This window comes from Protomyctophum parallelum, assembly GCF_964188405.1.
Source record: "Protomyctophum parallelum genome assembly, chromosome: 16".
In the NCBI taxonomy this organism is placed as follows: Eukaryota; Metazoa; Chordata; class Actinopteri; order Myctophiformes; family Myctophidae; genus Protomyctophum; species Protomyctophum parallelum.
In genome coordinates, this window is record NC_139711.1 from 37939142 (window position 1) to 37957505 (window position 18364).

The window sequence follows — 18364 nt, forward strand, 5'->3', positions numbered from 1 at the left end:
CTTTAGCCCTATATACATTTTTGGTCATTTGAAAATAGCTGATCTACAAGCTCATACGTCATCTGCCATTTTCAAAAGATTTTTATACATTTGAAAAACTAGAAATGGGACATTCTGCATAATGCGTATACTTTTACTTTTGGTACTTCAAGTACATTTTGATGCAAATATATATATATATATATATATATATATATATATATTTGTAACTTTTACTCAAGTACATTTTGAATTCTGGACTTTTACTTGTAGTGGAGTATTTCTATATTGAAGTACTTTTACGTAATAAAATGGAGCACTTTTTCCACCACTGTTTGCAGGACTCAGCAGCAGTCCCCAAACCATTAGGATAGGGGACTGCGCTGCCATTGTGACAAAAGCAAACTGTCCCATGGGACCATCAAATTGCTCTGCCCCCGAACCAGAAATATCTACATGTTTGTATATTGTTGTGGTTGGTCTTGTTTCCCGCCCCCCCCCCTTTCTTCCATTTGCAGATCGGGGTTCTAGATAAACAGCATATTGCTTGCTTAGCTTGGCACAAACACAGGTTGTTAATTATGTTTTCCATGCCAGGCATACAATCACACGGTAATTGGAGTTGGAGCAGAGCATTGTGAGAGTGTAGAGAATGATAATGACTTTTTGGTCCTCTACACATCATCATCAGCATCATCAGCAACATAATTAGTTGGTTAGTAGGTTCTATGGTTTTGGTGATAATAGTAGGAATTACAGCCATGTTGTATAATAGCCTCTCAACAGGATAGAGTATGGGTTACCAAACTTTTCAGCCCCCGAACCCCAAAATAATGCTGCCATTCACTCATAGACCCCAACCTAACTTCTAACTAATAGTTTGGTGCATGCGCATTTGTCCGGACATGTAATGTATTATGCCTATAGGGTTATAGGGGTTTTGTAACAATCATGGTGAAAATGCATTTGTAATAATTTTTACATTGTATTTCACTCATTCTGTGGAATTCTATTCAGGTGTGTCAAATATTTTTGCTGACCCCAAAATATTTCACGACTCCTCACTCCACCCCACCATCAGTGTCCCGCGACCCTGAACATAGCCCACCTAGTCCTAGACCACAGATTACTGATGTTTAATCTGATATTTTGTAAACAAAAGTGCAAAATCTTTAAATCGATTTGGAAAAAAGTTGCTTAAAGTTTATATTTAACATTTAAAAGGGGAATACCACTCATTTTCAACATTTTACTTACTACTGTATGTCATTAATATACATTAGAGTTGTTGTGTGGAAATAATAAAAAAGTCCCCCCATTCTGTGTTGAACTGGAGGTCTGAAACAGTAACATTATGAAGTGCATCTTTGTGATGTCATTGAGATGTACTTATAATGTTAGGCCTACTGATCAGTCACGTTTCAGACCTCCAGTTCTAGGCAACACAGAATGGGGGGACTTTTTTTATTATTATTTACGGGGAGATTCGGGAAGCGTTTGGGCGCACCACAGAAATGATTGGTATAGTCGCACAGTTGCTCCCAAATATATGTTTATGTCGCACAGATTAAATTTCAGGCGCATTCGCAATTTCGAGCCCTGGACCCCCATCTGAAAATATGTTGTTCCAGGGACCCCTCAGAAGCAAAGATTTGAGCTAAAAACCTTTTCACAAATTTTCAAAAATAGCAGAGCTACAAGCGGCACTCTACCACGCTATGAGCTTGTAGATCCGCTATTTTTCAATAGTTAAAGTATAACATAATGCTTAAAACACCAAAAGGGAATGGGCGGAGCTTATGGGGGGGCAGGGGGGGCATAAAGGCAGTTTGGACACAACAAACACGCCCCCCCATGATCTTGGGGAAAAATACGATTGTCCAAAGCAGCCTATAGGAATTCCCCACAAAGACATTTGGAAAAACCACCTTTTATTACAAGAAGCATGCGTGGATGGAATATTCAGTTTCAATGGATGCTTTTTTTTTGCGTGCCGACACTTCCAGAATGACAGCAAGTCAGTTAAAAAACATGAAACCCCCGTAGTTCTGGAAGTTATATGGAGCAGGCTTTTGTGTGTGTGTGTGTGTGTGTGTGTGTGTGTGTGTGTGTGTGTGTGTGTGTGTGTGTGTGTGTGTGTGTGTGTGTGTGTGTGTGTGTGTGTGTGTGTGTGTGTGTGATGTGTGTGTGCTGCTGTATTACCAAAATAACTAATTTTTAAGGGTTGGGGCATTGTAAAAAACGCAATACAATTGAAAATAATACAATTGCGGGATTCCATCCGACGTATCGCCCCCCTGGGGGTCAAGTTCAAACTACACCCATGAAAAAGGGGTTCCCGTCCTGAATGGGTTAAAAAAGCTAAGCAATGGCCGCTGTTTGTTCGTCTGCTGTCTGAGAACATCCAGGTCAATGCTGTCGAGAACATCCGGGTAAACATCCAGGTGCGCGTCGCGTTACACCACAGTAGGTTGCCCACATTACACCACAGTTGGTTACCTAACCAATTCAGTTACCTCACGTCAGCTGCCTAACACGACACAACTTACATGTTGCTCTTTAATGGGTCATCGCTACTTTCACGTCCACAGAATGACAAACTTCAGTACTCTGAACACACTGTATAGGTAGAGTGGTGGCGGTGGCTCAGGGATAGAGTGGCCGGATGGCAACCGCAAGGTTGCCAGTTCGAACCCGGGCACCCCCAGAGTTAGTGTAGAAGTGTCCTTGAGCAACACACTGAACCAATAATTGCTCCCGCTGTGCTAGTTGGTGCCTTGCATGGTTTCCTCTGTCATCGGTGTGTGAATGTGTGTGTGAATGGGTGAATGTAATGCGCCTTGGATAAACATGCTATATAAATGCACCATTTACCATGTTAACTCCATCATGGACACGACGACCTTCATTCACTAAGGACACGGACACGTATTAACGCATCATTTACATACCTTAAAGGGACACTTCACCCTTTTTGCAAAAAAATATATGTTAATGACGTTTAGAAGCTTTAGATCACTTTCCTGGGGGTATTTATGTGTGTAATATGTGGTTTTAGTTATTTTAGATTGTAGCAGTGAGCCTGTTGTCTCTGATGTCATGGACACTGGTCTCACTACCTTCCTGGACTACAATTCCCATAATTCTTTGGTGCACTGCTCCTCCTTGCGGATAGGGGGAGAGCTGTCTTACTGAGACAACATGTAGTCCAGGAAGGAAGTGAGCCCAGTGTCCATGACATCAGAGACAACAGGCTCACTGCTACAATCTAAAATATCTAAAACCACATATTACATACATAAAGACCCCCAGGAAAGTGTTCTAAAGCTTCTAAACGTCATTAACATATATTTGTTTGCAAAAAGGGTGAAGTGTCCCTTTAATGCAATTGCTACACTATACAAACGCAACACTGAATGTTTGATACTTTCATTTCTATGTATGATGTACTGAATTTCCATGTCCAGTGATCAAGTATATTCACAATTATATTAAAGCAATCCTTCTACACATTAACAACACCGTCTACAGTACAGCCTACATTTTATCATGCCCAGCACCAACTTATTACCAACTACAAAGTTATTCTGACGAATGTCCCGGGCCAGTGGTTACAATGGTGGGGCCAGTGGTCTGGAATTTCTATTTACATCTGCCTTGAGTACACCTCAAAATACATACATAAATAATATGATCTATTAAATCGCATCACCCACTCTGTACACGGCAGACTGCTTGGCCACAAATTCACGTCATATTTGACGGACATAATTATGACCTAATTTCTCCTTTTATTGTCAAATATGAGACAAAAGCTGTATATAGCCTCAAAAACACTTATCATTGTGCCTTTCATCACAATGATAACGTCTGATGATCAAAAACGAAACAGTAAGTCACAATATAGGAAATACTTGTGCTACTGAGTAAATTAAGCCTCAGCTCATTAAGGTCCACTCAGCAAAGCTTCTGAAATCATTTTACTCCCCACAACTAAACCAAATTAACTAAACCACTCCTGCATGAAGTGCACAAAAACACATTATCAGGCTAAATGCAAAAGTTTATGAAAAGCGTCAAATAAATTGTGCTAAGAAGAGGAATCCTCCCTCTTCCTAGTACTCCACACAGTGGATGTGTGTGTCCAGACAGCAGAGGGCCTTCCGCTGCCTCCCCATCTTCACCTCCCTCACCCAGCTGTGCTGAGAGCCACCGGGGCCTGGTGGTGGAGGGATGGATGGGGTGGCAGATGGCGCTGCTCTGAGGGGAATTTGGACAGGCCACTTTGACTGCCACCCCTGCTGCGAGGTGAGGGGTTTCCCGTGTGGAGCAACAGGGGCTGGAACGGGGGGGTGAGAGACCTGGAGAGCATCGGGCCTCCCCTCAACATCTATCAGGGCGGAGTGTTAATGAGAGGTGGGAGGGAGAGAACCCAAGGAGGTGATGGAGAGAGAGAGAGAGAGAGAGAGAGAGAGAGAGAGAGAGAGAGAGAGAGAGAGAGAGAGAGAGAGGGGGGGGGGGGAGGGGGGGTGGTAAGGGAGGTGGTGTGTGTGTCACTATAGCATGTGAGAAAAGAAGGAGGTTAAGGGGAAGAACAGGTGATATGAGAGATGGAGCCGAGGCTGGGGACAGATGAGGAGCAGGGAGGTGACAGCTAGTAACACTGGTGATAAATAAAAAAAACAACGGGGGAGAGATCAGGACAGAGAGAGAAGGAGAGAGAGAAGAGGACGAAAGAGAAAAGTGGAAGGAAAGTATAGGACCAGTAGCAGAAGACAGACGGGTTCCTTATGGTTCATTGTGGGGAAACAAAACAAGAAGACTCAAGAGGATCCTGCTAATTTACAGCAGGAAGAGGGAAAGTTATCAAACTGGGAAACGGGGAAAAGAAAGAGAAATATGCATCTCTGATTAGAAATTACATTTACTGTAGCATAAATGGTGTATTCTGGGCAGGTCTTGCAGCGCCCCAAGAGACACCTCTCCGCCCATCATTCCCCCTTCCTTCCTTCCTTCATCTGGGTTCCGAGCTGAGAGAACATTACAGATGCATTATGGGATCTAAAGGGAGGTGGCCAAGGGGAAGGGGACGCAGCACTTCATGAATAGTTGATAAAACATGAGAGGGACCAAACGGGGGTCGCCAGGAGAGAGAGGAGGGTCATCAATATTGTATCAGACCTCTGCATGGATTCTTCTTGGAGGGCGGGAGGGGGCTTTTTCCCTTTCTCTTTTTTGGTGAAAGGGGGGAGAGAGATTTATAGAAGTTAAACAAAAAGTTTGAAGTCTGCACAGGTGCAATATTCTCTTTCCCCACACCTGCTCTTCATAAGAGTAAAAAAGAATAATAGGCAGGATACTAATCAACCTGACAGGCTTTATAAACATGGGGATGAGAGTATAAAACATCCACGGATGCAACATTAGCAAGCGGCCAAACTATTAAGTTATGAATATGTTTACAATACTGCAGTCGGTCTACTGCAATCCCCAGGAGGTCTTGTGTAATTAAAGATGGTGTGCAATGTACTTTGTTACTAAACTGCTCAGTGCCAACGCAGTTTGGCTGTTTGAAGCGCTTGCTAAAGCGCCTTGAGGTAATTCTCCTGGGCTAGGACCGCTGGCCCACTGTGTATCATGCTATAAATAGGATAATACTGATCACTGCTTATGCACTGTATTATCCTACACGCTTTTCACAGTCACACCACCAGCTTAATATTCTAATCTGCCGTGTGTCTTTGTGCTTTTTGTTGTGATAAATGTCCTCTGCCGAAGATACAGAATTGCCAATGTGGACGCGCTTTTAGCAAATTGACTTTGTACGATAGAGATGACAAACTCTTAAGTTGTAGAACAGTGTGTGTTTTACATGGTGGTTCAAGGTTATCAGTGAGACATGGTCGCTTATGGTTCTACACTATGTAAAACAAACCAGTAAGACGCCCTGAAGGTGACCTCAGAAGGTTGAAGGCTGAAACAACAGGTCTGGGAATGGCTTTTTTTATTTGATTTCCTTTACGTTTTCGGGCCGGGTATAGGGCGTAAAATGTGTGTGCTAATTAGAACACAGGCGGGGCCTCGGGCCAGCCCAGTTAGGGCCCAGGTAGGGCTGGGCCTTCATTTTCGGGCCTGTTGAGAACTCTAGTTTTCGCTGGCTGCCAGGCGCGGCTGCGCTAATAACTTTGGGACGGGCCCGTCTAGAGTTTGAATTTGAGTTGAATGGTTTGACATAGTGCTGCCGTAATTGTCCAAAAATTGGATTTGGATATTCGTTTTAAAAACCCACGTGGATTCGAGCAATTCGACCCATTCGGATTTCGGATTTTAATTCGAGCCATTCGGATTTATTAATAATTATATTTACACCAATACAACCTGAGACATAACATTTAAGATCGCATTGCTGGCGCAACTCTCTCTCCGCGCATTGGTTTTTTTAAGTGGTGCAACCACTTCTACATCCAGCATGCAATGTCCGTGTAGCTGTGTACCTGTTTGTGATGTACCTGTAACCATGAGCATGAGTGGTGTGCGCATGCGTGAAATTGGAATGACAGAAGTATGTGACATGGCTGCCACCTGCTGGACGCAAACGATACAGTGAAGAAATTGGAACGATACAGAGAAGAAATTGGAATGATACAAATTGGAACGATACAGAGAACCAATAGACGGGAGTTGCACCACTTGGTTCACACTGGTGTGATTTTTCTTAAATGAGCAATCCTACCACACAGCCTTATCAAAACGAGGCACGGAGGCAGTATTAATTGAATTCACAGAACACTGCATTGCTGCTGCTGCTGCTGCCGGACCCGGCACCACATTTCATCCTTACGCATTTTATTTATCTTCTTTCTGAATTTCCTGAAGGATAAAGTCGCTTCATGATTCTCCCGTCTGTCCGAAACAACACCGACCCAGATTCTGATCACTAGATACGCTGTTGACGAAAGATTTCACCATTCTGTGCAGCCTACACTCACTGCGCAAAGAACGTAAAAGGCTCCCGCGGCCCCGCCCACCCTGTGCTCACTACGCAGGCTGCGCTGCTAGGAAGAGTACGAGGCAGAGATGATTTATTCTTTAATGTATGCCGGTGTCGGCGTGTCGCGTGGCAAATATAACTAATCTACAAGCTCACAAGTCACAACGCGTCGCTTACCCATGGCACCGTCTCGCGAAAACTAATAATAATAAATAAAAAATATTTTTTATTATTATTTTTAATTCGGACCGTAATTTGATATATTCGGTTATTCATTTATTTTTTGGATTCGGAAATGGATTCGGAAAACGAATATTCGTTGGCAGCTCTAGTTTGACACAGGTATCAGTCAAAAGGGAGACATCAAAGAGAAAGGACGGGTGGGGAGGGATCACCATATGGAATTTCATAACAGGTCAGCACCATATATGGAGATCTAAGGGTTTAGCTTTGAGGTCCATATATGCAGATTTAGGTGATAATCCAGTCTTCTGCATGTACAGTATGGCTAACCAGGGTTAGATGAGGTCAGTGACGTGATCTTCATATATGGAGATGGCCATATGGAGAGTGTCACGAGGTGTGACGGACTGACATCCATATATGGAGCGTGTCACGAGGCGTGACGGACATACCATTACTTTAGTTTTCACAAAATGCTAAAAGGAACCTGTGTTCCATTATGGATCCAATATATTATCAAATTACAGTTTGTGTAAATATTTTAAATTGGTTAAAAATGTCAGAGAGACATAATCACTTTCAAACAGGTGTGCCTATTTTGGGCATGTCATTAAAGGCAATTTGTCTTCTACCAAAAATTGCTTATCTACATGTACTGTAAGTTCACAAACCATTACGACATATTGCGAGCATATACTGTATGCACATTGGCTATTTTTGAGCGGTGCCTAACCGCTCCAACACGCAGCTATGTCTGTCTGTCCCCGTGTATGTCCATTTCAGCATGGACAGCTGCAGTAGCGCTATGTGACCTGGGGTAGCACTGTTGGGCAGCACACACACCCATTGCCCACTGCATCAGCAATGTTAGTGCAGTACACACATTTAGTAGTACGTGTACTACAGTACGGTACGTATAGTTGCACCGCTCAGTTCACACAGGTGTGATTTTTCTAGTTTTGTGTTATACTGTCACACAAGGAAATACTGGTATGTGAAATATGGATATTTCTGCCCAACAGGGATGATATATCTTGCTTAAATTGGATTATACTTGTATGTGCACACTAGTACAGTACACACCATTCAACACACTGAAAGTTTCAGCTCTGGAGGTTCATGGTTGTACTGAATTTCTATACATTTAATAATATCTAAAACATATTTTTGTTTGGCTTCCTTCAGAAAGTAAAGTACCTTTAAAGGTATATTCAGTGATTTCACTCAAAAAACCTTAGGTTTCGTTTTTGGCCTGGGACCCAGCCTTTCGTCCAATCAGGATAGAGAGTAAAAAACGAAACCTAAGGTTTTTTGACCCCCAGGGGTTAACTGGGGACAGGGAGGAACTCCTTATATGGTCAGCACACTCTATAGTAGGGAGGATTATCACAACAAAACAAAAAAATAAGTGATATTTGAATTAAGTGAAATCACTGAATATACCTTTAAGGTAGTGCAGTACCTTCAAAAACATAATTTAGATCGTCAACAAAGCGCATCACATAAATGCTCTTATATATTTCCCTAATGCATTCCACCAGATCAATAGTGTTTACTGTTTTGTTCCAAGATCCCAGCTCAACATTGTACAATTTCTTCAAAAACATACAGTATAATGCATTGTTTATTATCTGGGATGAGCGTTATACGATGCTGTGTATTGTTGTCTCATACCAGGGCTGGGTCTACAGTTCACCTGGAAATGTCAATTTCCATCTCTTCCTGCAGGTCACCAACTGGTGTTTGACATTTTTAAGGTAAGAATAGCAATACCAAAATGTAGAAATACATGTTACACAAGCTGTCCCGCGTTAAAAGGTACAAAAGTACTGTACTGGCTTCAAAATATGGTTACTGTACTAAATGTACATGTATGCATTATGCAGAATAATAGCAGTTCACAGTCATGATTGTAATTATTAATGCATTGTTCATCACTGTAATATTGCAGCTGGTAAAGGTGGGGCTGGGTTTTAATTACTGTCCCGTACTGTACTGTACCATACTGTGCTGTAGCAGACTGTACTGTACCGTACTGCACTGTACTGTAGCAGACTGTACTCTACCATATTGTACTGTGCTGTACTGTACTGTACAATACTTTACCGTACCATACTGTGCCGTACTTTACCATACTGTACTGCTGCGGCCTGTGGGTGTATGTGTGTGCGTGCGTGCAGTGGAAAGGGGTGTGGCCTAAAATGTGATGTAATTTGCATCACCGTGAAATGTTGCGCAATAATATGTCACGCATATGCAAACTGTACGGTAATTTTGACAGTTGCATGGATGCAACATAGTGTGTTATGTCTGGACAGGCATGCTGTACAGTAGGTGTTGTGCATGGTGAGATGTGGGCAAACGGTGTGGTTTGGTAGGAGAAGACCGGGGCGCACGGCTTTAATTTGTGTGGCCCTTCTCTGATTGGACTATCCTTAAAGGAATACTTCACCACTTTTCAACCTACCTTCATATAATTTGTCCTCACTAATGTTCATGATAAAATGCCACACTTTCTTTTCTATACTCTCATAGGAGGTCTGTGGGCAGTTCAGAAACCATCATCGATGGGGAATCCAAGCTGATAGAAACGGCAGGCTTTCTATTCCTGAAAAGTTGCAATGCAATAATGGAAGCCATCGTTCTCACGATAATCTGTTTGTTTAAAAAGGAAAAGAAAAGAAAAAAAAGAAAGAAAAATAAATCTGCCTAACGATGATGTCAGTGCAGGTGTGGACGGGGTTTCTGATCTGTCCACAGCCCTCCTATGAGACACAGACTGAGTAGAAAACAACTGTACTATTTCATCATGAACATTAGTGAGAACAAATTAAATGAAGATAGGTTGAAAAGTGGTGAAGTGGTCCTTCAAGGACACACTTGTCAATGTGTCCTCAAACTAAAATGTAGTTCTAACGAACGGCCTCTTTATACAGGCGGATGTAGAGCTCCTCCTGCTTTAACCCATCCGGTGCACGGACACACACACGCACGCACGCACACATGCGCACGCACGCACGCACACACACACACGCTCGCGCACGCACGCACACACGCACAGTAGATGATCTAAAAATGACAAATGTAATAGCGGTGATTAAGAGGTATAATCTGTAAATATAGGCTAAATAATAAATCCTCATCCATCATCATAAAAAATACAAATATCCAATAGTGCCATAACACTGGTGCAACATCAACGTTCTGTCCATTGTGTCTCCTACCGTTCTAGTGGGAGATACGATGTTCAGTAAAGAACACAAACGAATCCGTCTAGTGTTGAGACCGAGCTACACAGTCATACGGACATGGAATCGTAGGCTACAATGTACTGTACATACAGGGGTGCTGTAATTCACACCAGCACAAGCACGCACGCACACCTTTTTATCTTATATGTTTTATAAATAGTTTGTTTCAGTCTGGGATTTAATTATATTTCCATGCGTCTTGTAAATGCAGCTACAGTATGTACATTTTGTAAACACATCTTACTGGAGTGTAATTTGACTCGACAGTGTTTCTGTTATTGATCAGTACATCTAACTGGTGGAAATAATTTTTTATAAAATAATTTTATAAAAAGAAGGAACAAAAACACCTGGCTGCTCTATGATTAAATTATGAAGATGTTAATTCATCTACAAATTTTCCTATGGACCATTTTTTTATAGACAACAAATAAACCAAAAATGAGAAATATTAACTTTGAGGCAATGAAAACTAAGGAAACAGCAACAAGCACCTGACAGCTACTGTAGCGCTGAATTAAAGCTAAGCGGAAACAACATGATCCATGCAGGGATAAGGAACGGACGGATGGATTTACAGCTGCATGCACAATGTCAATACACTCGGAAATACATTTGAAAAAGTGCTATTAGGTCCTGTTTTATTTATATGTTCAGCCCATCTTAATTGGCAATTCAAATGATAGTTCTACATTGAAAATAAGTATTATGATGCCCTCTGGGAGCCATAAGGCTGGGTTTTGCTATACAGAAATACTATAAGCTACACGCAGTGGTTCCCAAACGTTTTAGCCCATGACCCAAAAGAGAAATGATGTCACCTCGGGACCCAAACCAGTGAACATAGCCGATCTACAGGCTCACAGCGTGGTGCGAAGCGACACACTGTGAGCTTGTAGATCTGCTAATTTCACTACTTGCTAACTTCACTACTTATTAAACATTGTTTTCTAATTTATGGAATTTATTAGATTTTTCCTTAATTTATTTTGAAATTTTGTTTTGAAATAGGCCTAATAATAATTAAAAACAAAATGTAGGAAAAAAGAATTATGGGACGTCCCATAAAAATCTGGCTGTGACCCACAAATGGGTCCCGACCCAGTTTTTTGTGAGCTACAGCATCAGGCACGGGTTCCGTTGTGCTGAAATATGCTGACACAAGAAGCCCAGGATGGACTCTCCCGTCTTAACACCGGCAACCACGAGAATAAAATTAATGACACAAACAAGTTGTTTCTAATGATGCGTTTAAGTAGTATGATGGTGTTACATTCTTTTTGTATATTAGAGAATTCCAAGCTTCCAGGCGGCTCAGCTGGACTTTGTTGTGCCGTCCAAAGGTTCATCGTATTAATAAACTAACTTGACTTACTTGTCAGTGTGACTGTGTGTGGGTTTTGGCTTATTTCCACATACATTTCTCAAATCTGACTAGCTATATGATGGCACATTGGAGAAGAGTGGGGTGAAAGTTTGACATTGCCCAGAGAGGGTATAATATACCCTTTATATATATAATATATAAAAGTGGCCACAAACATTGCCTCATATTATGAGGCAATGTTTGTGGCCACTTTTATATTAAAATGTTTTTACTGGTGGGGGGGGGGGGGGGGGGGGGACAAACAAAGAAAACAATGTGTTTTTGATTTAGCCTTTCCATGCTCTGACCTGATATTTGCTGCCAGCTGGGTTTGAGAGGGTCTGTTTCCCATATGTTTCTTCGTGTTAAATAGTGTACAACCTAACTTTAGTAGCCTTTAACAATGGCAAAAATGTGAAAGAAAAAAGGAGAAAGTAAGCACTTCCATGCGGATGGCAAAACAGAGCATTGTCAAAACATTTAAACATTCAGAATATTCTTAAATATGAGCCATACATCCTGAACAATGTATCACCAAGTGACCTTTTCTCCTCCCAGTGGAGGAGAAATGGGGCGGAACCTGAACAAGTTGCCACTTAGAAAACACTGACTGGGCCTCATTTGAATAACATGCATAAGTTAGACTGACAACATACTCCGTTAGCCACTGTTTGCTCCGATGCACATCATCCTAACAGAACTTCAATACATAATGTAGGAGCGCCTATTTAGAATTCTCCATAGGTGCTACTGAAAGACTGTATGGCATAAGCATGAGGGGGGGAACTCTTGAGAAGTTACACAGACTAATTTGACAGAGAATCCAACATTTCTGTTACTTGCAAGTTGGTGAAGAGCCATTTAAAAAATAGCGCAGTAACAGATATCAAAAGTGATTCATTCATTTCAACTCCTACAGTACGTGAACTCTATAATACTCTATAATATGAAGTTTTATTTCCATTTTAAAAGTGCTTGTCAAGTACAATAAAGTGTCTGTAAAGTTGTGTGATATGTTAACACAAAGTAGCAACATTAACCAAAGAAAAGCACATTTTTCTAGGATTTTACTTTCACTGAATAAGACAAATATTATACTATTATTTCATTTGTATAGCCTACGATACAATCAAATTAGGTAGTTAACTGATTAGACATCTATGTAAAACATTATTTCTACTTTAAAAAAGAAAAGAAAAATACAATTGAGGTCCTTATCAATGCCTACAGAAGAATCTCCTCAACTTGATGTTGGATTTTAGCTGTGGTCACTGCTGCCCCCAAGTGCACACAGAGCGCAAACAAGTTGGCCTTAATAACGAACACTTCTGCTCTGCCTCTTGTACAGTATAATAAATTGCAGTAAGTCAAGGCAATTAGAGATGACAAAGAACATTAAATGTATAACCCTTGTGCAGTAAATACCAATGACTTTCGAGGTGTAAAATCTAAATATGAATTATTAAAGCTACTTATGCATAAAGTTTCATAAGAAATATACTACTTAATAAGAAACCAAGCTCCCCCACTTGACGCAATGAATGAGTTCTCTCGTCACACCCCTCTCATCCTCAGTAGCCAAAACATAATGCACCCTGGCTCAAACTATTATTTTTATTTCTTTTTAAACTTAACTTCCTTTAGTTTATGACAATGATCTGCCTCTACTATTTATTGGATGCTGTTCTGGAACAATTCCGATGTCACTGCTTATTTATGATTATACCATTTGCATATTTTTTTGTAGCAGATTGTGTGATTTGTACGCATGTACACTACAGTATATGTACCATAATGCATTGCAGTACGTATTGCAATATAATACGATTTTATTATTATCATCATCATCATTATTATTATTATTATTGCTTGTTTCATGTACAGTACATGGCCCTTTGGGACATGTTTTGTGATATTCGGCAATAATAACATTTGACTTGACTTCATCCACAAACCCCTTTAAGTTTCTTTGTCCAAGAGTTTGCAAGTATTTTTATGCGTTTGCACGTAAAGGATAAACTAGGACACATTATTGTCACTGGAGGGAGTGACCATAAAGTTCTCCCATAAAAGGACTCCTTCTGCAGCATGCAGAATGCACCAACACAGCTGTTATACTGTACGCACTTAATGATGTCTGTTGTGAATTGTATGTATCCACTGTCGTGTTGTATATTTGTATAGTCTCCTCTTTAGCAACATTGCAGGCTGTGAAAAATTGTATCAATTAATTAAGTAGAATAAGTCATGAATGGGAAGGGGGGGGGGGGCATCCGGTTTATTATTTCTTTATCACACCACTGAGGAAATCTTGGGAGTATTTTAACTGCACACCAAATTACACAACTTGGTGACAATTAAACTTGTCCACATTTCCAAAAGACGTTTCCCATTGGCGCGATCACCTTTATCGGACTATACATTAACTCTCTCATAACATAATAGTCTCTGTAACGCTGTAAATGTAATACACTCAAGACAACAAAGATATATAAATGTAGTGTGTAACAAACTCATCATAATTAATGTTTCAGGTACTCTATTCTGTACAACTGTATTAGATTGGCATGCTCAGTTATTATGCTGTCACAATAACTTGAACTTGAGACACATAAATATAACTGTGTGTTGACTTGCCCATTTACAGCAGCTTGAAAGTCTCATTGATTAGATGACCTGACATTGAGGAGAAAATTTGACTTGCACTGCCACCTTGTGGTTGAAACTTGGACAAGCACAATTTCATTCCCATTGATATGACAGGTACAGACTAGATGCCATGAAAATGAGTTTTGATTGATTGATTGATTGATTGATTGAATACATTATTAACAGTTTTGCCGATTGTACAGAGGAATGGTTTACAATGATTGTTACAAGGATAACAATGCTTTGATGAATTGAGTACAAAATGACCCCAATGTAAACAAGGTTTCCCTGTGCCTGTCCATGCAAACTGTAAAATAATAAAGTATTCAATCAATCAAAACACAAAAAGCCCTTTGGGATGTTTCCATTGTGGTCCCATGTATTCAATTCTTTAAGACATTTAAAGATATACAATAACTGTTTGGCCCCTTTTTTGGAGAGGCCGGCCATTTGAAGGCCCCTCACAACCAACCTGCCCTCCTCCTCCTATAGGCTACCAAAGATACAAAAACAAAACTTTAGCCTAGCTGTGAGATGGTGTGCTCTAGATGATATTTTAGCATTTTAGTTAAGAAGGCTTCCTCTGAGCTGTAATCAAAAGTACAACCGACCTTGACAATGAACTCCTGATGTTTTTTGTTAACAACAATACATCAGGGGTGTTAGCTGAAATGTTAGAGAACACGGGGTAAATTAAACTTTCGGGCAGGTGGAGTTTGCTTTCAGGTTGCCCGACCGGGCAAGTGTTCGCTTGAAAGGGCATGTAGCCGTACTAGCCGCCAATAAAAACAACACGTGATATCGGTCTAAAGACCTGAACATTGTCAGAACGCTCTGTCTTCTGGTCTATGGGATGTAAAATAAGAGCACTGTCTCGTGTGAAGTGAGGGGCACTCTTATCGTCATACATCACATTCCGTGCTCAGCCAATCAAATCATCACAAAAGTAATTCCGGCCAATCACTTTTGGCGTCTTCACTTTCCTGCCCTCACTTTTATCTTCAATATGTACTTACTTTGCTCAGCCAATTAAATCATCGCTATATGGGGTGATCAGCAAATTACAAGCCAATGTTTGTGTTCACACAAACCCAGAAAGCTGGGCATAGGAGGGGCTAGTGCCTCATAAAAATATAGTAATAAAATGTGAACCCAAACTAGAACCGAACATGACCTGTACTTAATGACCTTAGTGTCAACCCCATGCTCGGCTTCACAGTAGAATGCTTATAGCATATTGGAGGACCTGATTATAGGGTCATGCCTTTATATATAGGGTCTCAGCTGTATACATGACACACTTCATATAAATAACTACTAAACTTGATACTTGATAAACAACAGGCCGCAACACAGGACAGAATTCACCCAGCAACAGTGCCATGCAGGCCTAATTGAGAAAGTGGTCAGCCTTCAATGCATCTATGGAGAGCAACAGCAACTTTCCTCACCACACCAGGGGGCAGAGTGAGGCAGCAAATGTGTCAAAGTTTAGAAATGTTCAATGGCCAGGGATGGATCACTGACCCAGCCTATACTGGACCCAGACCTAAGGGCCCAGGCCTGCATGCTGAACCAAGATCTGTGGCCAGATCGTAACCGCAAGGTTGCCAGTTCGAACCCGGGGTCCCCCAGAGTTTAGGGTCGAAGTGTCCTTGAGCAAGACTCTGAACCCCAAATTGCTCCCGATGTGCAGGTTGTTGCCTTGCATGGTTTCCTCCTGCATCTGTATATGAATGTTTGTGTGAATGTAATGCACAATCTATGTAAAACGCCTTGGATAAAGGCACTATAGACATTTACCATGTATTGGTAGTCCGACCGGTGGACCCAGGCCTGAACCCAAACACAATACCAATCACACACTGCTTAGTTATTAGGCCTCAGTATCACCCTATGACAGACTGTAGGGCAGTGTTCAACTAAAACAAACTCTACCTTATGATATTATTCAACAACATAGACGTGTCACAATGCCATAAAAACAACACAGCACAACAGCCATCATAGCAGTGCCAAAACACACATTCCAAATTTGTAGTCAAGACAACAGCATTTATAACCCACTCAAACAGATTTAACCGTTTACATGGCAGCAGTTAAATAACTAACAATAAGTAGCCTTTTGAGAACCGTGCACTTGCGTACGTGCTGCCATGTTAATGATAGTAGCCATGTCGCGTTTCGGGGCTTTAATTAGTAGACCTATAATTGGTAACACCTGTCTTTTTGCTGCCTTGGAAAAGGTCTGAAAATCCAATAGCTATATAAACAAACCCAGCATAGAAAGTAAAAGTTCCATTTCTTATCTTACCGTGTCGTCTTCTTTATCTTTAATAGGCCTACTTCATCTTCAGTCCCGCTCTTTCTGAAGCCCAATGAGACAAAGTCCAAACAGAATGAAACCTCTTCAACACGCCGTTCCTCTGTAGAAATCCTTGTAGTGCAGCAGTCTGTGTATAGATAGCGTGTCATTATAGCCGTAGGCTGTATAGGGCCAGGCTACTTCATTAATAAGTACTTAAAATAATTAAACTTGGTAGCAGTCAGACTATATAGGTATACATACATGTTTGCTTGAGAGTTCCGCCAGTTGCCATTATGTACAAACACATATAGGCCTACATTTTCTCTGACTCCATCCATCCATGGGTATTTTTGAAGAACATGTTGAAATGAAAGAAAACATTGTAATAAAATGCACGTCCATCTTCTTCTGACTCGGAAGAGTTGGAGCCTGGGAGGTCTGACTCTGGTGCCCACTCACTGCCCAGTTTCCATATAGTGCTTCTCTCTCTCGACTATAGCTGCATCTCTTCCAAGGTACCCAGTTTTCCCTGCCTAGAATGTTTTGGCGCCCACATTTCCTGTTATCCAATCAATCAGTATCGGCCTAGGCATTTAAAATAAAATAATAAATTACGAATTCAGACATTCTGTGCTTATTTGACATATTTTATTTTATTTTACATAATATTTAATATTTAAAAAATTCACCATAGGTTTTAGTGCTCAATCCTTTCTGCATGGTGTCGGGGTACAGATAGGCCTACAATATTATTTCAAATGATTCAGCAGCATAGGCTAATACTGGTATCACTACTTACTTTACATTTTTGGACACCAATGACTTTCACACCATGACAAATATGGTACTTTGGGACTCCACAGCATTTCTAGGAAGGGAAGAGTAGCCTACACTGAGCTACATGAATTAACCATATTAAATAGTGAAAATAGTCTGTAGATTGGCTGTTCATTTCACAATAATTGAAAATCTTTGAATTGTTTTGAAATAGGCCTAGGCTATATAAAAATGAGAGTAATGCATTGATATTAAAAGGGAACAGCACTTTAGTTTGTAAGAGGCCCATTATATAGACGCCAGGGGGCCCATGAAGGGGGAAGAAAAAAAATGAATTGAATTGTGTGGCCAGTCACCTGTAATGTTAGCGTACATGGTGACAATAGCAGTTCTCTCGAGTGGTTGTGCGTGTCCAAGCGTGTGTGTGTGTGTGTACGTGCATGCATGCAATGCAATGCGCAGTTTGCACACTTGAGTTTAGGGCGGGGGGCCTAAAAAATATATTTGCACCGGGGCCATCGCCAGGTTCGTAAGCCACTGCCTATATATATTGCACCACGGTGATCCGACCAATATGCAGAGGTTCTCAAATGTCCCTTGGGTTGCACAAACGTTTGCAGAACTAACTGTTCCTTGTGGTAGCAGAGCAACGTTGTGGCTGCACAGGACAGGAAGTTCCATACTTGCTACACCCACATAAATTCCATACTTGCAACTTGCTACACTCACATAAATTCAACCATTCTGGATGAGGAAGTATTAAGAGTATGAAGAGAAAGGCCCACTGGCACTGCTATTTAATTCCAGAGAAAGTCTTGGGACAGAAGACAACAGAACAAGGGCATCAATACAATTTCTTA